The sequence below is a fragment of the Chamaea fasciata genome, unplaced genomic scaffold (genome assembly GCF_029207755.1).
Source record: "Chamaea fasciata isolate MVZ Bird 193981 ecotype frontalis unplaced genomic scaffold, bChaFas1.0.hap1 SCAF_40, whole genome shotgun sequence".
In the NCBI taxonomy this organism is placed as follows: domain Eukaryota; kingdom Metazoa; phylum Chordata; class Aves; order Passeriformes; family Sylviidae; genus Chamaea; species Chamaea fasciata.
In genome coordinates, this window is record NW_027094125.1 from 1622478 (window position 1) to 1648209 (window position 25732).

The 25732-nt window shown below is 55.1% G+C and overlaps 2 pseudogenes; both read left to right on the forward strand.

The window, feature by feature from the left end:
* Positions 1-25732, forward strand: part of LOC136303661 (uncharacterized) — a 372218-nt pseudogene that overhangs the window by 32597 nt on the left and 313889 nt on the right.
* LOC136303638 (olfactory receptor 14I1-like) lies at positions 20204-21190 on the forward strand (annotated as a pseudogene).

A 25732-nucleotide genomic window follows, 5' to 3' on the forward strand; every position in this document is an offset into this window, starting at 1 on the left:
ATGTGGGAATCATTTGTTGTGTCCGGCTCTTTTGCATGTTCCACCTCTGGAGCTGGGTGGGCTTCTGGGGTTCTGCTTGTTAGTTTGTTTCTTTTGTTGCTGGTGGTTTTAGTTTGGGGTTTTTATGGGGGTTTTTTGTTGTTATTATTTTTAACTAATATCTTTTCTGTTTTATGATTAGCAGAAACCCTTCCGTGCCTGTTGGCAGCCAGATCTAGGGTGAAAGGAGGTGGAAGTTGGTGCAGAGGAGCTGTAACGTCACTACAGAACTCAGTGGACAAGTCTCATGTCACAGAAAGTGAGGCAGGTCCCAGGTGGTCACTGAGACAAAGGGCCGGGCTGGGGGAGATGGGCAGAGTTCTCCATCCCGTCTTGGGCCATGAGGAACTGTTTCTCCATGGGTCCTTAGGATATCCTTAGGATACCCTGGATCGGTGTCAGCTGCACAATGCTGTTATCATCCCTTCAAAATGGGCATTGGAACCTTCATCTCACGTCCTCGAACCTCTCTAATTAGCTGTACAAGTCTTAAAGACTTGACAAAGGGCTGGGAAGGTAACAACTCATTAGGCCTTTCTTCCTTTGAATGAGCCCTGGGGTGGATTTGGTGTCCTGAGTCCAGGATCCTCAGATCCTGACAGGAGACAGCAGCAGTCCCTCAAGAAATCCAAGTCAGAAGAAAAACCCAAAAAGTCTTGGAGCCTTAAGAGTTGCCACTGAAAGCCCTTTCTGATGAAGCCTCCCCAGGGCCTCGTTACAGCTGGGAATTGGAGGCTGTGATTGCAGGCAGAGGCACTGGGCACTGGCTCTGGTGCTGAGCAAACCCTTTGTTTGAGGGAGCGGAAGGGCCAAGGCCTGAATCCTGCTCCCTGGGACGGGCGATCCTGTCCCTCCCAGAGCCCAGGGCTCTCCCTGGAGCAGCCTGGGCTGTGCTGGGCCATGCCCAGGGAAGGACAGCAGTGTCACGGTGCCCAGCGTCCCCAGGGCCGCAAGGACACAGCCCCAGTGCCACAAGGACAACCTGTCTCCTCACAGACCTCACTGGGGCAGACGACTGCCATGGCCAAGGGCACCAAGAGCTCAGGCACTTGCAAAGCTCTTGGGGAAGGACCCTCTGGGCAGGCAAGGACAGGGAGTCCTCTTTCCTCATCCTCCTCATCCTCTCTCAAGCCCTCAGCCCAGCCCTGATTGCTCTCTCACCACTGGCCCGGGTTTGGCTTCCCTTGCCCTGCCTGTGGCCTTTCTGAGCCGTGGTAATCCTGCCCAGGCCAGCAGTGCCATCGAATGAGTCTCTCCCTTCCCTGAGCTGCGCTGGCCTTCTGCTCCTCACACTGTCATCCAAGGGATCCCACCAGAGGCAGAGATTTTTTACACGGAGGGTGGTGAAAGCAAGGAACCGGCTGCCCAGGGAGGGGCTGGATGCCTCATCCTTGCAAACATCCAGAGCCACGCTGGACGGGGCTTTGAGCAGCTCGCCCTGGTTGGAGATGTTCCTGCCCATGGCAGCTGGTTGGGCTCGATGGCCTTTAAAGGTCCTTCCCCACCCACCCCATCCTATGATTCCATCATTCCATGATCCCCTTAGCAACTGTGCTTCGGGATGAGCCATCCTCACCCATCCCAGCTCTCAGGAGGGACCTTGAGTGCAGGGGGACCTTGGCACCCTCAGAGATTTTGCCAATGTAAACATCCTGACAATTTCCCCTAATCCTTGAACTCCTAGGCTGAGACTTCAGGAATGTAGTCAAAACGAAGAGGTCTCAACCTAAGGAGACAAATTCAAACCAGATGGATTTTGGAGACCCAATTCTGCATTAATGCAGACATATTTAGCTCATCAGCCTGGCTTCAAGGAGATTCTGCAGAGTCTAGAGCCGTGCCATGGACAAGCCCAGTCCCTCCCAGAGGAAGGCTGACATGCCCACAGGAGCCCCAGTGCCCACTTGTGCCAGAGCTCCAGGATGGGCGAGACTCCCTCAGCAGGACCTTCTATTCCTGGACACCTCCTGGTGCTTCCTCTGCCCTTCCCAGCATCTCTCAAACCCCTGGGAGCTTTGCTTTTGGTTTCATCCCTACATCCTGGGGCGAGGTGTGCTAAATCCCTGCTTTGCAACTTGCCCCGTTTCCATCTCTTGTTTGCTGCCTCTCTGTCCTGGAGTTGTGCCTGTTGAGCCAGGCAGCCTCGGGAGAAGGATGCCTATTTCATGGGGATTTGGAGGGATCCTTCTTGTCCTGGCAGGAGGCTTTCCTGCAGGACCTCTTAAGATTTCCTGAGCTCCTTCAGCCTTCAGACCTGCCTTTGCCATGGCACCTCTTGTGTCCCAGAACATCAAATTCTTCTCCTCTGCAGTGCCCTGGCCCACGCTCTGCTGCTGGCCTTGCTCACTGCCTTTTGGCACCTGAGACCCCACGATTTCATTGTCGGGACAGCCAAGGGGGACACTGCTGAGCCCATTCCTGACCAGCTCCTCCCTGTTGGTCAGCTCCAAGTCCCAGTGAGAATCACCTTTCTTAGCCCACCCAAGAAGTTGTCCAAAACTCCTTCAGGCCGTTGGCACCCCATTGCTTTGCCTGGCCAGGGAATGCCAGGACAATTACAGTCCTCCATAGGAACCTGCTCCTTTTCCTGGGGACGTGGGACCACCTCTGGCATTTGTGCCTGGGTATTTACCTGGGACCAGCTCACTCCTGCCCTCTGTGCTCATTAATTCCCATGGCAGCTGAGAGAACACACTCACACACAGGTGTCTGGTCTGGGCACACACGTACAGAGGCAAGAGGAAACTCACCTGCTGTGGCTCAGTGGAAGGTATGGGATGGGAACTGGGTGTTCCTCCAACGCTGGGAACGCAAACCCAGGATGAGATGCCTCCATTGGTGGGAGGGTTAGGGTTAGGGTTATCCCTCGCATCTGGTGGGAGGCAGAGAGAGGGGAAAGGCAGCCTGGGCTGGGAGTACACAGGAGAGCTCCCTCGGAGCCAAGGCTTGGCAGCCCCTGCCATGGTGAGTGTCTGCCTGCAGGGCAGTGCAGCTGCCTGGAATGATGTCCCAGAGCTGGCACAGCCCCCAGCCTGCAGCCTCCCTGCTGCCCTGCCGGAGGCACGGGGTGTGTGGGCTCCCTGGGCATGGCTGCAGGCTGGGAAGCTTCGTGTGCCACCAGCGGTGCCCAGGCAGGAGAGGGGGCTTCTGGTTTCAGGAGGGTCTCTGTGGGTCAGGTCTTCTCCCAGCTCTACATCACCTCCAGGACATTGCTGAGGGCACTTTGCAAGGGAAAGATCAAGGGAGGGATCACTATAAAGATAAGGAGCTTCCCTGAGTCTGTGATTTCAATTTCATACTCTTGGGGAATCGGGAAAATGCAAAAGGAGCTCTCCTTGAACAAGTGACTGAGAACCCCGAGCTGTGACTTGGAGTGACCAGCAGGTCTGATTGAAGACTCTGAAAGTGCCTTCAGCAGCTGCTCTGCTGACAGAAGCACAAGCATCACCTCTGCTGGACCCACTGGGTTGTTGTGCCCTGCCCTTTCCCTTCTCTGAGTGCTGACAGAGGGAAAAAACAAAAAGCTTCCCTAGAGTAAAAACCCCAGGCAGCAGAGATCACGGAATGAGGGGAAACTGTGACCAGAAATGCTGTGTGGGGGAGACTTCAAAGAACTCCGTGTGACTCCCTCCAAGGCTCTCTGGCACTGCCTCATCTGTTTTGTCACTCTAGGCCTTCCACATACCATCAAAACAGACAATGGAGCTCAGAGCAAACAGCTCAGAGCAAACCCATCACTTCTTACAGCAGCGGGGCGTGTCTCACCATACAGCCATTCCACACTCGCCCACAGGGCAAGCTATTGCCCATAAGACCTTGAAAACCATGCTTGAGAAACAAAGAAAGGGAGAACTGGAGCGCCCTCAGAACAGACTAACCAAGGCCTTATACATTCTCAATTCTTTAAATCGTGATGATACAGGACAAACGGCAGGTGAGAGGCAGAGCTCCTTTGACACAAAGCCTCATCCCAAACCTCCTGTGATGATAAAGGACTTACTGATTGGAGAATGGACTTCTTGACATGGGGAGAGGTTATGCCTGTGTCTCCACAGGCCACCGAGTTAAATGGATTCCCTCAGCGTGTGTGCGGCCTTTTGTCTCACCCTCCCGATTCTATGTGCACATAGTTACAAGGTTGTATGCCTGTGTTAGGTTTTGAAAGGTTGCTATAGTTCTGACTGTTACCACTGTTATTAATGTCTTAGAAGTTGTTTGGGTTTTTCCTAGCAGGCTTCTGTTAACAGTTATTCTTGTTACCACTGTTGTTAACGTCTTAGAAATTGTTTGGGTTTTTCTTAGCAGGTTTTTGTTGCTTAATTAAAAAAGAGGGGGGAGACGAAGGCTTTGGTTTATAACTGTAGAAGTGGTTAAGGTTTGTTCTCACGGGAAGGCCCCGTGGGAAAGGCACAGCTGCAGGCTGCATGGTTGGAAATCGCTTGAAGGATGAGAGGCAGCCGGGAGTGAGGCTGGAGAGACGCATGGACAGAGCAGGACGGTGACCGGATGGTGGAACCTGCGGGCAGCAGCACTGCAGCTGGGCCAGCCAGCAGGTGCCTTCCTTCTGCTCACTTCTGTTGGGTCTCAGTCTAGTTACAGTTATGTCAGGTACAGAGAAAGGTACATAAAGGGGGAGATTTCTACAATCAGGTGATCTCCTTTGGGGGTCTGTGTCGCTTTGCCTTGTTACACAGACTACTGAAGAACTGTTATTCCTTTTCCCATCTCTTTGCCTGAAAGCCCCTGAATTTCAAAGTTAGGATAATTTGGAGGGAAGGGGGTCACATTCTCTATTTCAAAGGAGGTTCCCGCCTCCTGTGGCAGACTCCTGTCTTTCAAACAGGGACAAGTGCCACGTCTATTCTTTCTTTAACACATTCATGGATGGGGACTCCACCCCCTCCCTGGGCAGACGATTCCAGTGCCCAATCACTCTTTCAATGAAGAATCTTTTCCTGATGTCCAATCTCAACTTTCCCTGGCACAGCCTTAGGCTGTGTCCTCTCCTTCTGCCAGTGGTTGCCTGGGAGCAGAGCCCAACCCCCACCTGGCTGCAGTCACCTGGCAGGGAGTTGTAGAGTGTGATGAGGTCTCCCCTGAGCCTCCTCTTCTCCAGGACGAACAACCCCAGCTCCCTCAGCCGTTCCTCACAGGGTTTGTGCTCCAAGCCCCTCACCAGCCTCATTGCCCTTCTCTGGACACACTCGAGCACCTCAATGTCCATCCCAAACTGAGACACCCTGAACTGGACACAGCACTCAGTGTCCATCCTAAACTGAGACACCCTGAACTGGACACAGCACTCAGTGTCCATCCCAAACTGAGAACCGGGAAGTGGACACAGCACTCAGTGTCCATCCTAAACTGAGACACCGTGAACTGGACACAGCACTCAGTGTCCATCCTAAACTGAGACACCCTGAACTGGACACAGCACTCAGTGTCCATCCCAAACTGAGACACCCTGAACTGGACACAGCACTCAGTGTCCATCCTAAACTGAGACACCCTGAACTGGACACAGCACTCGAGGTGTGGCCTCACCAGTGCCAAGCACAGGGGAAAATGGTCCCTTGCGTGCAGGAGGTTCTGTCAGGTCACAGGGGAACCTTGGTGCCGTGTTGGCCCAGAGCCTCACAGGGCTCTCCTGAGCTCCACGAGGCCCCTCTGTGTCACACTCTGCAGCCTTGGTGCCATGAGGTGCCATAACCTCACTCTGCTCTCCCGGGCTCCCTCTGGCCCTTCTGTGTCCCAAGGGACACTTGGTTCCATCAGTCTCCACTGTGTCACAAAGCTCTCCTGGCTCCCACGGGGCCCAGCGGTGTCACACGGGGGCCTGGGTTCCACCCTGAGCTCTGGCAGCTCCCCGTGGCCCCGGGGCTCCGCGAGGCCCAGCTCTGCCAGGGCTGACACCTGCTTCAGAGAGGTTCCATCCCGTCCCTCGGCTCTCCTGGGCTCCCTCAGGCCCCGCGGTGTCACACCAGCCCTCGGCCCCCCGCGGTGTCCCCAGGCCCCTCGGTGCCATCAGGGGGTGGCTCGGAGCTGCTGCCCCCTCAGCGGCTGGGGGCGAGGCCGCAGGGACAGCGTGCAGACAGTGCCACCAGCCCTGGTGACCTGGTGTCCCCACGCCTGGGCCTGTCCCTGACACGCTCCGGGCGCGGATCCCCCCGCTGAGTGCTCAGGCGACAGCGGCGACACCGGTGCTACGGCAAGGCCACGCCCCCTTCTGCTTTGGCCCCACCCCTTCCACTCTGCTGCCTTTGAATTGGCTGCTGGCCTGTTGGCCCCGCCCCTCCAGTGTTCCCATGGCAATGGCAACACTGCCTCATTAGCATAACCCCCTTCCTCATTAGCATCACCCCCTTCCTCATTAGCATAAACCCCGCCCCTGCGCCTCAGCACCGCCCCCGTTGGGGGTCCAGGGGCTCCCCCCGCCCCCGCAGTGGGGATGGTGCCCCAAAAGTGCCGGGGGTCGTGACCCCCCCAAGTGTTTGGGTTCTGCCCCATAAGTGCCATGGGGGCGCGGGGGTCTGCCCGATAAGTGCCTGGGGGCAATTAGAAGGTGCTGGTGGTAATTAATTAGCCAAAGGTGGGTTTAATTGGTCCTGGTTAATGGCGAGGTAATTGATTAATTGATTTGCGTTAAGCATTAATTGCTCCCAGCGCGGGGCGGGAGGGGTAATTATGCTTCGGGGACTCGATTGGAGGGTGGGGGAGCTTTGGTCCCAGCTGCGGCGGTTGGGGGGCCCAGGGGGGGTCTATGGGGCAAGGCTGGGGGGCTCTATGGGGCGGGGGGGGTTTGGGGGTCATCCCCAGCCCAGGAGTGTTTCTGGGGGGCTGGAGTGTGTTGGGGGCGAGGGGGGGTCAATGGGTCGGGATTGAGGGGTCCATGGGGTAGGATCGGGGCGATTATGGGGCACGGGGGGTCCCGTGGGGCACCAACCCCCAGCCCAGAGCCCTGGAGTGTTTTTGGAGAGGCCCCTGCGAGGGTCCCCCCCTGGGTGCGGGGGTCCAGCCGTGGGTCAGGGGTGGGGGTCGGGCCCGGGGCGTGGCACCCACCGATAGGTGCCCTCGTACAGGAACCCCGCCCGCCGCAGCAGCTCGTCCGCCTCGGGGGGGGGCCCGGTTGGGAAAGGGGGGACACGGGGTCAGGGGGGAGCCCCGGGACCCCCCGAATCCCCAGTGAGACCCCCAGGATCCGCCCAAATCCCCAGGACACCCCAAATCCCCAGTGAGACCCCCAGGATCCCCCCAAATCCCCAGTGAGACCCCCAGGACCCCCTGAATCCCCAGAGAGACCCCAGGGACCCCCCAAATCCCTGGGACCCCCCAAATCCCCAGTGAGACCCCCGGGATCCCCCCAAATCCCCAGTGAGACCCCCGGGACCCCTCGAATCCTCAGTGAGACCCCCGGGACCCCCCAAATCCCCAGGACCCCCCCGAGATTCCCACTGAGACCCCCAGGATCCCCCCAAATCCCCAGTGAGACCCCCGGGATCCCCCCAAATCCCCGGGACAACCCAACCCCTCAGTGGAATCTCTGGGACCCCCCAAATCTGCAACAGGACCCCCGGGACCAGCCCCTCCCCCTCAGGTGTGTCCCCCAGACCCCCAAATTCCTGCTCCAGGTACCCGCCCCCCCCCCGCCCTCCCAGGTTCTCCCCCAGGTACTCCTCAGCCCCCCAGGCCCCCCAGTCCAGCCCATATCACCCCCAGCCCCCCCCAGATGCCCCCCCGTCTCACCTGCCGTAGGGGTAGGGGATGGGGGGCTCACGGTGCTGCTCGATCTGGTGCAGGAGGGGGGTGAAGATGCGCCAGGCCTCGCGCAGCTCGTCACTGCGGGGGGGGGAGACACCCCAAAAAACTGAGCTGGGGGACCCCAAAACTCCCCCAAACCTCACCTGGGCTCACCTGGGCTTTCCTCAGGGTTACCTGGGAAACCCCAGGGCTCACCTGGGCCCCCAAAATGGTCCCACCTGTCCCTCTAAACTGGTCCCACTGGCCCTCCCCAAGCTGGACTCACCTGTCCCCCTCGCGTCCCACCTGTCCCCCCCCAGACTCTTCAGCTCCTCCAAAATGGTCTCACGTGTACTGGTCCCCTGACCCCCTACATCCCACCTGTCCCCATGTCTTACCTGTGCCCTCCCCTCTATGTCCCACCTGATCCCAAGTCACACCTGCCCCCACGACGTCACATCTGTCACTGTGTCTCACCTGTCCCCACCATGTCCCCCCTGTCCCCAGTCCTGTCACTGTGTCCCACCTGTCACCACCATGACCCACCTGTCCCCACCATGCCCTCCCTGTCCCCAGGAGTCACCTGCCCCCATGTCCCACCTGTCCCCCATGTCCCCCCTGTCCCCAGGTGTCACCTGTCCCCTCTCACCTGCGCACAAAGTGCATTTGGTTCCCGCAGATGACGTCCAGCAGCAGCCTCTCATAGGCGTCCGGCAGCTTCACATCCTGGGGGGAACCGGGGTGGTCAGGGGTGGGGGTCTGGGGGCACCCCCAGGTGTGGGGGACACCCCCAGGTGTGGGGGGACACCTGGGCTTTGGGGGGACCCTGCCAGGTGTGGGGTTTGGCGATTCTGGGGGCTCCTCTGGGTTTGAGGTGGCCCCAGGTGTGTGGGGAACACCTGGGATTTGGGGGTACCCAGGTGGGTTTTGGGAACCCCTCCAGGTGTCGGGACCCCCCTGAGATGTGGGGTGTCCACCCCCAGTTTGGGGGTCTCAACACTACAATTTTGAGTCTCAGTGTTGCGATTTTGGCGTTCCAGCCCCGTTTCTGGGTGCACAAACCCCATTTTGGGTCTCAATGCTCCATTTTCATGTCCCCAACCCCCATTTTTGGGTCCTAACGTTAGATTTTTGGGTCTCCAAACCCCGTTTTGGCACTTGGTGCTCCATTTTCATGTCTCAAAACTCCATTTTTGGGTCCCTAAACCCCATTTTTAGGTCTCAGTGCTCCATTTTTGTGTCCCCAAATCCTATTTCCCTATCCCCACCCCAAATTCCATGTCCCCAGCCCCATTTCTGTGTTCCCAAACGCCATTTTTGTGTCCCCAAACTCCATTTTCATGATCCCACCCTCATTTCTGTGTCCCCACCCCCATTCCCGTGTCCCCACCCCCATGTCCCCACCCCCGTGTCCCCGTTCCCATGTCCCCATTCCTGTGTCCCCAGCCCCATTCCCGTGTCCCCACCCCTGTGTCCCCAGACCCATGTCCCCAACTCCATTCCCGTGTCCCCATTCCCGTGTCCCCATTCCCATCTCCCCACTCCCATCTCCCCACCCCCGTGTCCCCGTGTCCCCAGCCCCATTCCCACGTCCCCAGCCCGTTTGGGGTACCTTGTAGCGGCTGCCATAGGTGAGGTCGAGCTCGGACTCCTCGGGCCGCAGGAACATTCCGGGTTTCTTGGTGTTGAGTTTGGCGTAGACGGCCTCGCGCGGCTGCACGCGCACCACCAGCTCGTTGCGCTTGCACTGCTGGGCGAAGATGTCCCCGGGCACCTCCCGGAACTGCAGCCGCACCTCGGCCTTGCGCTCATTCAGCGCCTTCCCGCAGCGCAGCACGAACGGCACGCCTGGGGACAGTGACATCGTTGGCATCATCATTGTCATCATTGTCAATGTCATCATTGACATCATCATCATCATCATCTATCCAACATCGTCAACATCAACATCCCAGCAGCGCAGCACGAACAGCACACCTGGGGACAGTGACATCATTGACCCCATCAATATCATCATGGGCATCATTGACATCACTGTCATCACCATCCCAGTGCCTTCCTACAGTGCACCATGAATGGGATGCCTGGGGACAGTGGCACTACGATTGTCATCATTGTCATTGTCATCATCAACATCATCATTGTTAGCATTGTCAATATCATCATTGACATCATCAACATCATCAACATCATCAACATCCATCAACATCATCAACATCATCACCATCCATCAACTTCCCAGCAGCGCAGCACGAACGGCACACCTGGGGACAGTGACATCATTGCCATCGTTAGATTGGCACCGTCAATATCATCGTTGGCATCACTGACATCACTGTCATCAACATCCATCACCATCCCAGCGCCTTCCCACAGCGCAGCACAAACAGGACGTCTGGGGACAGTGGCATTGTCATTGTCATCATTGTCATCGTCATCATTGTCATCGTCAATATCATCACTGGCATCATTGACACCACTGTCATCAACATCCATCACTATCCCAGCACCATCCCGAACGGGACACCTGGAGACAATGGCACTGTCGTTGTCATAATTGTCATTGTCATCATCGTCATCATTCTTGTCATTGTCAATGTCATCATTGACATCATCATCAACATCCATCAACATCATCACCATCCCATCACCTTCCCGGCAGTGCAGCACAAGCAGGATGTCTGGGGACAGTGGCATCGTCATTGTCATCATTGTCATCGTCAATATTATCACTGGCATCACTGACATCACTGTCATCGACATCCATCAACATCCCAGCACCTTCCCACAGCGCGGCATGAACAGGATGTCAAATGACAGTGGCACTGTCATTTTCATCACTGTCATTGTCATCATCAACATCATCGTCTATCGGTGACTGATGGATCTTGTGCATTCCCACAATTGTCATCATTGTCATCATCAACATCATTATTGTCATCACTGTAAATGTCACTATCAACATCAGTGTTGTTTGTCATCATGGTCAATGTCATCACTGGCATCAACATCCATCACCATTGTCAACATCATCACCATTGTCTTGGTTTGGGAAGACAGGTATCTGCCAGGTAATGAAACATTAATTTTGAACAATTAAAGATTTTAGTTAAACCAGATATTGCTGAAGTAAGACAGATAGACTTCCCTTTGGATAAGCATAAGCCAGATTTAAGGAACTGATAAATCATGAGGCCTGTCAACTTATGTTTGTGTATTCTGACTAATCAATAGGCTTCAAGAAGGACAATGAATTCATAAATCAAATACTCCTGGGAAAACAGGATTCAGTTGTCACACAACACTAAAAGGTTAAAAAGTCAAAGCAAAGAAGACTCACTTACTTCATCATTTTGAGACCCTGCCCCATAAAAAGAACCACCGACCCATTTCAAAGAACAAACCACGCATGCTTAATAGCTTTTGGCTAATTACCATACGAAGCGGGGAATGGGATGTACTAAAGTCATGAATATACATTTGTGTTTTGGGTATTCAATACTTCTGTACATAAAAAGACCCTGTGATCTTCTGTAGGTGCGCATGTGTTTGGGAGCTATCCCGCACGCTGCCCGGCGTCATAATTAAGCATACACTTTCTAACTTTAAACTGTTAGAGAGTCTTTTGTCCGTCATAGTTGGATATTGGCATTAGGGCGATATTCATATTTTTTTTAATAATTCACCGCCTCTCCCTGCCCCCAGAGCCCCCTTTTCCTTGACAGAGAGATCCTCTGGACCCCTATTCCTGCCCTTCCCAGCACCCAGCCCCGCCTATCCCAACAGTGAGGACCCCTATTCCCAACCATCCCGGGTTTCCCCACATTTGGATGGGAGTAGGGACACCGGGGACGCTTGGAGCTCCCTTTCCTGGTCACAGGAACCCTCTTAATCCCACCCATCCCACCTCTACCCACCCCTTTTCTCAACCCTGGAAGCCCCAAAGCCCCTTCCCTGCTCTCCCAGCTCTCCCCGTTGCCCCTTTCCTTCAGCCGTGACCCCCCAGCCCCCAAATGTCTGTGTCCCCCCAGTTCTCCTCTCCCTGCGCTCCCTGCCCATGGCGCTGTCGGAGCCCGGCCCGGGCTTCCCCCAGTTCCTGTCCATGGGCTCCCTGGATGGGATTCCCTTCCAGCGCCGCCACCGCCAGCGGGGCCGGGCGGAGCCGCAGCCGCCGGGGATGGTGGCCGGAGCCCAGCCGGGATTTTGGGATGGCCAGAGCCGGCACAACGAGCGGCACCGGCACGGGGCCACCAGGGAGCTGCAGATGCCGCAGGAGCGGCACAGCCAGAGCGGTGCTCAGCGCGGGGAGCCGGGGCTGGGGGATCTGTGGGGCTGCCACAGCACCTGTGGGGCTGCACTGGGGATCCCTGGGACTGCGCCAGCACCTGGGCTGAACTGGGGGACCCTCAGTGGGTCCCACATCCCCCTGTGCCCCCTCTCCCACCCCCTTCCCATTGTTCCCCCCAAACTTACGCTCCCCCGAGCTCGGCCTGGAGTGACCCAGCCCGTGGCCATCGTGTCCTGGCTGGGAGGAGAAGGAGGAAGAGGAGGGACAGAGAAGGAGGAAGAGGAGGAGCAGAAGGACCTGGAGGAGGCAGAGGAAGCACCACGTGCGTTCCCCGCTCTCTGAATCTGCAGCTCCTTCGCCCGGACACCATTGGCCGCATCCCGCAGGTGCCCGGAGAGAGGGAGCTCACCCCAAATATCTAGGCGGGATCCCCGGGAGGTGTTTTTGGGGGGTCCCGGTGTCGGCAGAGCCCTGGCGGGGGGTGAGGGAATGCGGGTCCCCCCAGGTGGGGGTTGGTCTTCCCGGGCCGGGCCCTCCGAGCTCTGCCGGGGCCACGTGGGGAGCAGCGCGACCGGCGGGGGGACACCGGGTTTGGGGAGCCCGGCAGAGATCCGGGCTTTGGGGCCCACCTGAGCGGGACCCCAGAGACAGGAGAGCCCCAGGAGCCCAAAGTGGGGACCCCGAGAGGGGGGGACCCCTGGGATTGCCGGGACCCCGTTGGGGGGTGCTAGGGCTGGAGGGGCGGGATGGCCGGGAAAGGGGTTCGGGGCTCCCGGTGCCGGCAGTGGCTGCTCCCAGGATGAGCCCAGTTGTCCCCCCGTGTGGTTCCAGTTTCCTGGGCACTCCCAGTATGAGCCCAGTCAGTCCCAATATGATCCTGGTCACTTCCCCTCACTCCCTGTAGGATCTCTCTTGCTCCCGGTATTACTTCACTAATCACTCCCTATCATTCCCCATTATGATACAGTTTTCCCCCAGCACGGTCCCAGTTGCTCTCAGTTCCTCCTACTATGGTCTGCTGTGTTCCCAGTTCTCCCAGTTACCACTAGTATAGTCCTAGTGTCTCCCAGTATAATGCTAGTCTCTCCCAGCAGGGCCCCAGTCCCTCACACACACCCCGAGTTACCCCCAGCAGATTCCCAGTGGCTTTCAGTGTGGTCCCAGTCACCACTTGCATGGTCTCAGACACTCCCAGTATATCCCAGTTGCCCTTATAGTCATTGCCAGACACTGCCAGTTCCCTCAGCAAGGTTCAGTTGCTCCCAGTTTTATCCCAGTCACTGCCAGTACCCCCCAGTTTTCACCAGTATGCATCCTGTCATTCCCAGTGTCCCCCAGTGTATCCCCTGTTGATCCTCACCATGGGTCTGGTAGCTCTCAGTAACCCACAGGCAGGGTCCAGTCACACCCAGTAAAATCCCAGTATGATGCCAGTCCCCTCACGTGTAATCCCAGTGTCTCCCTGTCAATGCCAGCATGAACCCAGTAGCCTCCAGTAGGATCCCCATGACTTCCAGTCTCCCAGTATATCACTGTCTCTCCTAGAATGTTCCCAGTCATTCCCAGTTTGTGTCGTTGTGATTCCCGTCATTCACAGCCACTCCCAGTCAATCGCAGTGTGAGTCCAGTCAGTCTCAGTGTGATCCCAGTCTCACCCAGCATTGGCCCAGCTGCTCCCACTATGATGCCAGTTGCTGCCAGAATAGTTCCAGTTGTTCCCAGTTTTTCCCGGTATGTTCCCAGTTGTCCCTAGAATAGTCCCAGTCCCTCTCAGCATGGTCCCAGTCACTCCCAGTTGCCTCTACCATGGTCCCAGCTGTTCCCAGTGTGGTTCCATTCTCCCCAGTATGATTTCAGACACTCCCAGTATATTCCAGTTATCCCAGTCAGGTTCTGGTTACCTCAGAATGACCCCAGTCTTTCCCAGTTACTCCCAGTTGCCTCCAGCATGATCCCAGTTTCTGGCAGTTGCCCGAAGTGTGGTCCCATTTGCTCCCAGTATTTTTCCAGTTGCCCCAGTTGTGGTCTCGTTCCCCTCAGCATGGTTCCAGTGCCTTCCAGTTGATGCCAGTTGCTCCCAAGGTGTCCACATTTTCCTCCCAGTAACTCCCAATAACCCCCAGTCAGGAGCCAATCACACCTGCTGTAATCCCAGTGCCTCCCAAGATGATCCCAGTTGCACCCAGTCACCTCCAGTTTGGTTCCAGTCACCCCAGTAACTTCCAGATATTCCCAGTATGATTCCAGTCATGCCCAGAGTGACTCCATGTCACTCCCAGTGTGGGCCCAGTTGCACCTTGTCACTTCCAGTATACTTCCAGTCATGGAAGTACACTTCCAGCACCTTTCCAGTCATTCCCAGTCTGAGTCCAGTAGGATCCCAGTCACTCTCAGACACTCCCAGTACTATTTCAGTCACTCCCAGTATGATCCCAGCCAGTTCCAATAGGATCCCAGCAGGACCCCAGCATGGGCACAGCTGCTCCCATCATCATCCAGCCTGATTCCAGTTGCTCCCATTTACCCCCAGTGTGGTTTCAGTCTCTCCCAGTGTATCCCAGTTGCTCCCAGCATGTTCCCAGTTCCTTCCAGTTTTCCTCAATTGCTTCCAGCTTGATCCCAGATGCTCACAACCACTCTCAGTCACCCTCAGTGCAACCTCTGTGTCCCCAAATAAGATCCAGTATGATCCCAGTCTCCCCCAGCAGGACCCAGCCTCTCCCACTGTGATTCCAGTAGGATCCCAGTTACCCCCAGCATGGTTCCAGTTGCTCCCTCTTCTTCCCAGTGTTGTCCCAGTTGCACCCAGTTGCTCCTAGTTTTGTCCAAGTAACTTCCCACATAATCACAGTCCTTCCAAGCGTGGTCCCAGTCATGTCCAGCTGCCCCCAGTGCAGACCCAGTCACTCCCACTTGCTCACAGGTCTCCCCAGCGTGGTCCCAGCTGTTCCCAGTGTGGTTTCAGTCCCCCCATTATGGTCACAGACACTGCCAGTATATCCCATTTGCCCTCGGTATGCTTGTTGTCATTCCCAGTCACTCCCAGTTGCCCGTGTAATGTTCCAGTTACGAAGTACAGCCCAGTTCCTTCCAGTGATGCCACTGCTGGGATCCCCCACCCCTCTCTGCATTCCCCCCGCCCAGCTATCCAAGCTCCCGAGAGGAGCCCCAAGGGCTGGAAGTGCCCAGCCAGGGTCCCCAGCAAGGCCCAGTTTGGATGTGCAGCACCCAGTTTTCCCAGTTTCCCTCTCCTTTTCCCCGGGTCGGGTTCCCCCTGGCCCCAGCGGGTGGGAGCAGCCGAGAGCCCCGCGCTGCCCATCCCGACCTGTCCCGGCTCCATCCCCGCTCCTCCCGTGGGCTGCCAGGGCTTCGGGAACGGGGCACCGGGATGTGCCTGCTCCTGGGGGAGGAGGAGGAGGAGGGATGGAAGAGGAGGGGATGAAGGAGGAGAATGAGAAGGGATGGAAGTACATGAGGAGTGTGGATTAGGGAGGAGGAGGAGCAGTGATGGAAGAGGAGGAGCAGGATCAAGAGGAGGGACAAAGGAGGATCAAGAAAAGGAGAAGGAAGGAGGAGATTGAGCACTCCCTGAATTTAAAGCCCCCCACCCCTGGGATCATCACCCCCCCATCCCACAGGTGACCAGGGAGGAGGAACTCGGGCCGCATATCCTGGGTGGTCCCTGGTTCGGGTTCTCTTTGGAGGGCAGACATTTGGAGAATGAAGAACTCCAAAGGTGAGTGGAAAATGCCCCTTGGGGGGTCCCAGTGGCAGCTGCTGGCAGAGGCAGCCTGGAGGAGCAGAGCCCTGTGTCCCCCAGGAGCCCAAAGTGGGGAGCCCAGAGAGGGGGAGCGCCGCCATTGGCGGGACCCTCAACAGCCTGGAGAGGGGCAGGGGGGACTCCTTGGACCCCCTGCACCCCAAAGCAGAGAATAAGGGGAGAAAAGACCCCAGGACCTACCTCCAAATTCCCCAGCATCCCTAAGTGGCAAGGCAGAAGAGGGGAACTTTTTCGATTCCTGGGATTCCCAGCAGCCTGGGGAGGGCAGGGACTGAGTAGACAGGGCACCCAGAATACAAGCGTGACCCCCAGCAGCTGGGATGGGGGGAACCCCCGAACACCAAAGGGAAGAGAGCAGAGACAGGGAACTCCTGGGAGGCATTTTCAGGGCTGAATCTTGGTGTTTGAGAGGTTTTTATGGACCCTCGATGCCCAATGACCTCTAGAGATTGACTTGGGCAGAGGGACCTTCAAACTCAATTTGCTTATCCCTTGTATTTCCCCTAACCAGGATTTCCCATTCCCAGAACTTGGCTGAATGTAGGGGAAGGCTGTGCCGAAGAGGAATGATCCCCAGCACAGCCAGGCAGGTGAGGAGGTACTCAGTGCCCCTTTTCCCCTCTCTCCTGCTCCATCTCCCAGCCCAGCCTGGCCCCCGGCTGCAGGACAACCCCGCTGTCAACGCCGTCCTGCCAGGGATACACTGAAGGGATCTCCTTTCCCTTCCCTCTGGCACGGAGGCAAACCCCATCCTCTCCTTGTCCTTCCTCCCCCAGACAAGGAGCTGAGGATGGAGACCAGGGAGGACAAATCCCCAGGGGAGAACCTCATGGAAGAGGGTGTTTTTAGCGGCCGTACGGCGCAGAAATCCAATGGGGAGGAAAAGTCCCAGAGATCCCGCAGGAGGAGGGGCTCCAAGCCCATCCCAGGGTGCTCTGGGGAGGAAAGACCAAACCTGTGCCAGAACAGTGGCTGAAGCTTCAGCCGGGGCTCTGAGCTGGTGGTCACTGAGCAGCTTCATGATGGGGAGAAACCCCACAAGTGCCGGGAGTGTGGGAAGAGCTTCAGCCAGAGGTTCAGCCAGATCTGCCACCAGAGGATCCACACTGGGGAGAGGCCCTATGAGTGTCCCCAGTGTGGGAAGAGGTTTCAGACCAACTCCCATCTGCTCCAGCACCAGCAGATTCACACAGAGGAGAGGCCCTTCTGCTGCCCTGACTGCAGGAAGGGCTTCAAGCGCAACTCCACCCTCGTCACCCACCGGCGCATCCACACTGGGGAGAGGCCCTACGAGTGTGGGGAATGTGGGATGAGCTTCATCCAGAGATCCCACCTGATTCACCACCAGAGGATCCACACCCGGGAACGGCCCTATGAGTGGGAGAAATGTGGGAAGAGCTTCAGCACCAGCTCCAACTTGATCAGCCACCAGAACATCCATGCTGAGGAAAGGCCATACAAGTGTGGGGAATGTGGGAAGGGCTTCAACCAGAGGTCCAAACTGATCATCCACCAAATGATCCACACTGGGGAGAGGCCCTACGAGTGTTCTCAATGTGGGAAGAGGTTTCACACCAGCTCCAGTCTCCTCGTGCACCAGCAGATTCACAGAGAGGAGAGGCCCTTTCGCTGCCCCGACTGCAGGAAGGGCTTCAAGTACAACTCCACCCCTGTCACCCACCGGCGCATCCACACTGGGGAGAGGCCCTTCAAGTGTCCCCAGTGTGGGAAGAGCTTCACCCAGAGCTCTAACTTGACCCAACACCAACGGAGGCACCATTAAGGGAAGCCCTGTGAGTGCCCTGACTGTGGGAAGAGCTTCGTGCACTGCTTTTACCCTATCCCCCGTCAATGGACCCCCATTGGGCAGAGCCCTGGATCTCCACAGACACCTGGATGAATACAGGGGCAAGAACAGCTACCAGGACGCTGATCAACATTGCAAATTAATTGGGAAGCGATGATTTTTTTTTCATTTACTGCCAAAAAATATCTTTTCTGCTCTGTTTTTTCTTCTGATGGTATCAAGCTAAGTAGGATGATCAAGGATATGTTTTTCCCACCTGAATAATTTCCATGATTTTGCTATCAGAACACCCAGAACTAGATTAAAAATAAAGAAACTAAGCAAAGAGATCTAAAGCTGAATACTTTACTGGGATTTGAGCATGAATTTGAGGTTCAGGGGAATATTCAGGAGCATTTAGGTGTTCTGGGAGCATCCAAGCCAAGAGACATGGCCATGATCTTGTAGTTGTTGCAGCAGAACCTGTCCACCTGAGCCCATCTGTTCTCCAGGAATTCTGGTTGTCTGTTAGTTAATACAGTTTGGTTTAATGGTTACTAGAATATTTCTCTGTTAGGACCTTAGAATTCTTTGGAAAGGACAGGGACCTTACAGGGGCCGGTTCTGGGATTGGCATGTAGTTTTGACCACTCAGAAAACGGAATGCGACTTTTAGTAATATCCTTATAAAGCTGAGACTGAGTTTGAGCCCTCTTCTCTTCCTCCCAGCTGGCTTCCAGGTAACATCGTGGGCAGTCAAGGAGGGCCCGGCTTTGGCCCCGCTGCCCCAGGGTGGTCAGGCCCGGCCAGGCCTCCAAGAGTCTCTGCCCGCAGAGGAGGCAGGGCCGGCTGAGCCCTTCTCCCCCGGCTGCTGGCGGCAGGGCTGCAGTCTGGCAGTGTTGCAGTCTGGCAGGGCTGCAGTCTGGCAGTGTTGCAGTCTGGCAGGGCTGCAGTCTGGCAGGGCTGCAGTCTGGCAGTGCTGCAGTCTGGCAGTGTTGCAGTCTGGCAGGGCTGCAGTCTGGCAGGGCTGCAGTCTGGCAGGGCTGCAGTCTGGCAGGGCTGGCCCCGTGTCTGGGGCCTCAGCAGGGATCATCGGGTCCGGTCGGTCGTGGCAGGGCCGTGCCCCGGCAGCCCTGGCCCGAGGGGAGGATGGGATCTCTCTCCCCAACCCACGCTGGGCCTTACAGAGCAGCTCTGAGTTGCTCACACCTTCAGATCCAGGGGGTGAAGAAAAGGCATCCACCAGCCTCCCCCCTACCGGCATGGCTTTGAAACCTTTGGGCTGCTGCAAGCTTTAACTCTTTCCTGACACAGATTGAGACTTTCTTAAACTCTACCCCTTCTCAGAGATGAGAGAAAAGGCCAAATTGGAGACATGTAAAAAAGACAATATAGAGATCTCCAAGTCAGTAAAGGAAGAGTGACTTTTAAGTGGTAGAGATGACAAGTTGCCTTTGTTCTAGGCTGAAAATCTTCTATGGATTATGGTAACAGGCTGTAATATGCTAGAATAATCTATTAAATCATGGACAATATAAACTAGGGAGATGATTTGTGGATTTGAGCAAAGGCATCTGTGATGAGCTGAGTGAATATTGAATTAGCAGCTGTGATTTTTGTGACCCCATAAGAGGTTGAACAGGGAGAGATGAAAAGAAGCCCTCAGCCAGTGAAGAACTGACATCTCTGTTCCCTGAGTTGAAAAAGGTCCTTTGCTTTTTTTTTTTTTTTTTTTTGAAACAGCTCATTTTTAGAAGGTACCACCCCAGTCTGTGAATCTACAGCCATATGTAGTCATGGGAAAGGCTACATGATGTGGAAAGCTGCACAACTGCAGAATCTCCTGGGCAGGATGCTTTTGCGTGAGTTGGAAGGCACAAGCAGACTGTTTCTCTTGGGGAAAGTTACCAAACAACAGGAGTGACTTCTCTCTCTCCAAGACTGAAGGAAAGACTGTTTTATAAGTGGTGCTGACCTAGAGTTCTGAGTTTTGCCTCTTTACATGGTTGGTAGAAAATGAACAGTTTGTAGTGGGAGAAAGGATTGGGTTTAGAAATTAATTTGTGGGTTTTTTTCTTTCCTGATTTTCTTCTCTTAGTGTATGTTAATAAAATCTATTGGTTTTTACTTCTAAGTTGAGCCTGCTTTTGCCTTTTTCTCCCAAAATCCTATCTCCCAGTAAGCAAACAAATTTGGCAAATGTAAAACCAGCATATAAATGGTGCTGTGACTCAGATAAGCAAACCTAAACCATAACACCAGAGAAACTCTATAAACAAGTCAGAATGACAGACCATGTTCCCTCACTCTCCACTCATCACTTTCCCTCACAGAGCTTGCTCTGTTCTCCCTGGGGGCAGCAGAAATGCAGAGGGTTTCTAATATCCAAGAATACCAGGAGAGATATGTGTGAGCTTATAAAGAGAACTGCAGAATTCTGGAACACAAAAGGGTGTCTGTGTGTTCAAGGGGACGGTGTAGAGAAAATGGCTTTGATTTTGGATACAGCTATCTCCTCTAAATCTTCACTATCCTTTTCTCCATGGCAGTATCCAATGCCCAGAGACAGCAAATGTGCAACAGCAGCTCCATCAGCCACTTCCTCCTGCTGGCATTGGCAGACACGTGGCAGCTGCAGCTCCTGCACTTCTGCCTCTTCCTGGGCATCTGCCCATTCCTGGGCTGCCCTCCTGGGCCACGGCCTCGTCATCAGCGCCGTAGCCTGCGGCCACCACCTGCACAGCCCCATGTTCTTCTTCCTGCTCAACCTGGCCCTCAGCGACCTGGGCTCCATCCTCACCACTGTTCCCAAAGCCATGCACAATTCCCTCTGGGACACCAGGACCATCTCCTATGCAGGATGTGCTGCCCAAGTATTTTTTTTAGTTTTCTGCGCTATAACAGAGTATTTCCTGTTGACCATCGTGTGCTATGACCACTATGTGCCATCTGCAAACCCCTGCACTACAGGACCCTCCTGGGCAGCAGAGCTTGTGCCCACATGGCAGCAGCTGCCTGGGCCAGTGCCTTTCTCTATTCACTGCTGCACACAGCCAATACATTTTCCCTGCCCCTGTGCCATGGCAATGCCCTGGGCCAGTTCTTCTGTGAAATCCCACACATCCTCAAGCTCTCCTGCTCCAAGTCTTACCTAAGGGAACTCTGTCTTACTGCTGTTAATGCTTGTTTATTATTTGGCTCTTTTGTGTTCATTGTTTTCTCCTCTGTGCAGATCTTCAGGGCAGTGCTGAGGATCCCCTCTGAGCAGGGACAGCACAAAGCCTTTTCCACCTGCCTCCCTCACCTGGATGTGGTCTCCCTGTTTGTGAGCACTGCAGTGTTTATTCATCTGAAGCCCCCCTCCATGGCCTCCCCATTCCTGGATCTGTCAGTGTCCGTTCTGTACTCTGTGGTACCTCCAGCCCTGAACCCCCTCATCTACAGCCTGAGGAACCAGGAGCTCAAGGCTGCAGTGTGGAGTCTGATGACTGGATGGTTTTCGGGAACATTAAACTGCTGGCAATTTCTTCCAATCACTTGTAATAGACGTCTTCTTTGATGCTTCTTGTTGTTTTGGTTGTGGGTTTTTTTTCCAGTGTTTTATATTTTAATCTTGTTCTCAAAAAGTGTCACTCCCTCTGCCATTTCTCATTTTGTTTCTCTCCACCTCCCCTGTGGCCACAGACTGTGTCAATGAGGGGCTGCACTCTTGGTGGCTTTAAAGGAACTCAAGGATCTCCCAGCCAAGTTTCCTGCAGAGCTGCCCCTTTTGTTCCCTTCTCTGCAGCTGCAGCAGCAATGTCTGTGTGCAGAGCTGGGGGCAGATCAGTGCTGGCACAGCAGCTGTGCCCAGGAGCTGCAGCCCTTGGTGTTGGCAGTGCTGCTCCCGTGGCCCTGCCCCGCTGCCCTCCTGGCCCTGGTGTTGCTGTAGGGCCTGAGTGCTCTCGGCGCCGGGCACAGGGCTGGGGCTGGCAGTGCCGGGGCTGCAGCAGGGACAGGCCATGGGCACCGCTGGGGCAGCTCTGACGCCTCAGGGCAGGGCCTGGGGGCTCCAGGCTCCTTGCCCAGGCTCTCTCCAGAACACGCCCAGGCCAATGCTCTGCACAGAAAAGCCCCGTGAGCAGCCCCAGAGTGGCCGTGGGCAGGCTGGGGGCAAAGAGCACAGCTGGGGCTCTGCAAGGTCCCTGGGGGAGACGGGAAGGAGCAGCAGAGCAGGGGCTGATCCATCCCCACTGTGCTGGACACCCCAAGGCAGCGTCCCAGAGCATCCTCATGCACCTGCCAACAACATCCCCCCTCTGCAGCCCTGGCCTCTCTCCCAGCTCACACAGGGGCCGCATCCTTGCAGGCACAGACACGGCAGCACTGGCTCAGGAGCCCCTGTTTGCAGTGCCCAGAGCAGGCCTGAGCACCCCCATGGTGCTGGTGTGGGGAGATGAACCTGAGGGAGCACAAATGCCATCAGCCCCTGGGGCCAGGAAGGGCTGGGGGACAGGACGGAAACCACTCAGCTTTGTCGTGCCCTCGGAAGTCAGCCAGAAAGTTTGTTCCCATCAACTGTGAGTTTCCTGTGACATTGCAGATGTTGTTGCTCAGAGCCAGGACTGCCTGGCAGCCACCCCCAAACTACCCTGAGCATTTCCATTGCTTCACCTTGGCTTTCTTTACTCTTCCCTTGTCCAGATTTCTTCCTGTTGCCCATCCCTGTTTTCTCCCCTGCAAACAGCCAATCCCTGCTTGTCCTTTCCCCTCTGCCCCCACTCCCCATTTCAGTTTCTAAATTGGCACCATGGGAACGTCCCTTGGGGAGCAGGATCACCCTCCAAGTGCTTCAGGAATTGTCTACAGGCTCCTGCAGGGCCTGGCGCTGCTCCCTTGCCAGAGGCACCACAGGCCAGGGGGGCACATCTGGGCTGCCGTGTCTGGCTCTGGGGCTCCCTGTTCTGGGCCATGAGGAGAAGCTGCAGACACTGCAAGACTGACAGGATGGGCTTTGGGGCTATGAGGAGAAGCTGAGGGACCTGGGCTGCTGCACCTTCTGAACAGGAGGCCCAGGCGTCATCCTGCAACTGCTGCAAGGGTGGTTTCAGAGAATCACAGAATCAGCAAGGTTGGAAAAGACCTTGGGCATCGTCAAGTCCAACCCATGCCCTGACACCACCTTGTCTCCCCTCAGCCTCCTCTTCTCCAGGAGAAACAACCCCAGCTCCCTCAGCCCCTCCTCACAGGACTTGTGTTCCAGACCCCTCACCAGCCTTGTTTCCCTTCTCTGGACATGCTTCGGCCCCTCCATGTGCTTCCTAACTTGGGGGGCCCAGAACTGGACACAGCACTTGAGGTGCTGCCCAGCCAGTGCTGAGCACAGGGGAAGAATCACTGTCCTGCTCCTGCTGGCCACACTGCTCCTGATCCATAGGAGTGCCAAGGGTTGGATGAGGGAAATTGGGGACAAAGTCTGATGGATTGTCAGCCATGAAGGGTCTTGATTTTTATATCTATTCAGACTGCATCAGAAGGTGCTGGGGGTCAATATCAATTGCATATTGCTGATATCAATCTATAAACAGGAAAAGGAAAACTTCACAGGACAAAACAGTTCTCTCTGCATTGTTTTCAATATATTATATTCATTTTGAATATACTTCTGAAATCTAATTAACCATAGAATAACTGAAAAATTAAATTATTCTCAGGGACATGATTTGTTCAACTTTTTTGAACAAATGTTTTTGAGCTTTCTTCACTGATTTCCTGTACGGAAGAGCTCAAGAAAGAAGAGTCCTTTGCAGTAGTAAAATTCATCAGCAACCTCCAAGGGGCTGAGGATCCATCCTCATCAGAGCAGGAATGAACAGCAATGGGCACAGTTTTTTGTCTGCTCCAGCTTTGGGATGGGCCCTGGGCCTGGAGCAGGAGCAGCTCCGCAGGGCCCCAAGGCCGGGGCTGTTGTGCTGGCCTGGGCAGATGGGATGGCAGCAGGGGCTGCAGAGCTCTCAGGACCTCAGGGACAGGGGAGCAGGGCACACAGGGAGCCTCCTCTTCCCTTGGCCCAGCACCTTCCCCATGGCTGGGGCTGAGCCCTCTCTGAGCTGCAGCTGCTGCTGTGCCCTTGCGAGGGGCTGAGGCCGTGGGGCCCCTGCCCAGAGCCGCCTGCCCTGAGCAGAGCTGTGGGGCCAGAGCCGGCTGGGCCGTGCTGGGGAGAGGCCCTTGGTGCTGCGCAGAGCTCAGGGCAGCTGGCACAGCTTGCAGGGAGCTGGGCTGGGCTCAGACAGCCTGGCACAGAAACCATCAGTGTCCATCTCAGCCTGTGGGAGCGTGCAGGGGCAGGACTCAGCCCAGGCCTTGTGGGGCAGGGCCGGCGCCTGTGGAAGGCGTTGAAAACAGGCAAGTGCCCCACAGAGGAGGCTGCTCTGTGCCCTTGGTGTCATGGACAGAGCAAGGAGGGGGCCCAGGACATTTGTCACCCATGCCAGCCTCTGTCCCCCGGCGCTGGCAGCCCCGGCTGCTCAGCCCAGGTTTGCGGGGCAGTTTGGCTGTGGCCCAGCTCCATCCTCCTGTGGGGCTCAGGGCCTGTTGCCAGCCATGGCCAGCCCTGCCCGGCCTCTCTGCTGGCCCAGAGCCCGGCACAGCCTGTGAAAGGAGGTGATCAATAGTTCACTCATGTAAGCATGAGTTAACTATTAGGAGTCACCAAATATTAATCACATGCCTAAGAAGCAGGATGCACCTTTGCCTTGCCTAGACAAGAGAAACAAAACCTATTGTCAGCAGGATTCCTGAATTTTCAGGGGGAGCTCAGCTGTCCTCTGGCTCACGGCAGGGGCAGACAAGAACCACCTGCACCAAATTCAGGTGTTTGCTGCTTGATTGAGTCGTACTTGTGAGAGGTGTGGGCTTTGAGTCCCCGAGGGCGGATTGAAAGACCTGAGAAGACTGGGGTCTCCCAGATTTAGTCCTGGGTAAAAGCAACGATACCCTTAAGGAATAATAGGGTTGGAGCCCCCACGGGTTGGGGTGGAGTCCCCACTGCTGGGTTTAGAATCCCCCAGGGCTGGGGTGGGTGTTAGACTGGAAAGAGCAGGGATAAATAACTTGACAAATTATGAAGGAGCAGACAGTGCTTGAGTAGGAGGACAGTGGCTGAGGATAAGAAGAGAATTACCAGGATCATCTCTTGTTGTGTGGAGAAAAAGATGTTGTTTCCCGGAGCTGGGAAATTCAGGAAGAAAATGGGGAGGAAAGGTGGAGAAAGTTTAAAGTTAGGCTTGCGTGGAAGAGAAAAGAGAAAGGAGGGAGAGAAGTAGCCAGGAGTGACAATGGGATCATGGACAGATAGAAGTCCAGAGGATAATGGAGATGGATTGTTAATTTTTTATCCTTAAACCCTAAATTATATTCCTAAGGAGGGAAAATTGTCAAAAACATCTGTGATTATTCAAGCGGTGAGTGGATAGGATGAGTGAGTGCACTTTAGTAGAGGTGAAGGATAGGTTTGAAATGCACAAATTCCACTTTGTTCCCAATTTTGAGCGTAATTTTGTTCCTAATTTTGAGCGTAATTTACTGGGGAGGGATTTGATGGCTAAAGTGGGAATGCAAATTAATAACGGTGAGAAATGACACAGAAAATATGAAGAGAATTTACCTCACCCTCAGGAATTTGGTTGTTGCATTTAGGATTAAAATTAGATTTTGAATTAAAATTTGAATTACATTTGGTTTTTTGGGGAGAGTAGGAAAAGGTAGCTGAAAAGGCTTTTTTTTCTGTGAAGCTGCCTAATTTCCTTGCTAGAAAAGGGGACTTGGAGTGTCTGAAAAGAAGGCGCAGTTGGTAAAGAAAAAGGTGAAGTAGTTGGGAAAATGTCTGGGACAGGTTTTGACTGGAGAGTTACATGTGTGCATCAATCAAGAAAGAATACAAGGAATTTGACATGTACCATTACCCCAGACCAAAAAAAGAAAGATTGACAGCAGTTTTTGGAGTTGGTAAAGTATTGCAGAGCACGGACTGAGGATTTTTCTGTTTTACACCTTTATATGACTTTTTAACCCAAGACAGTCTTAATCTGTCAAGATGATTTTTTGCCTTTTCATTTACATA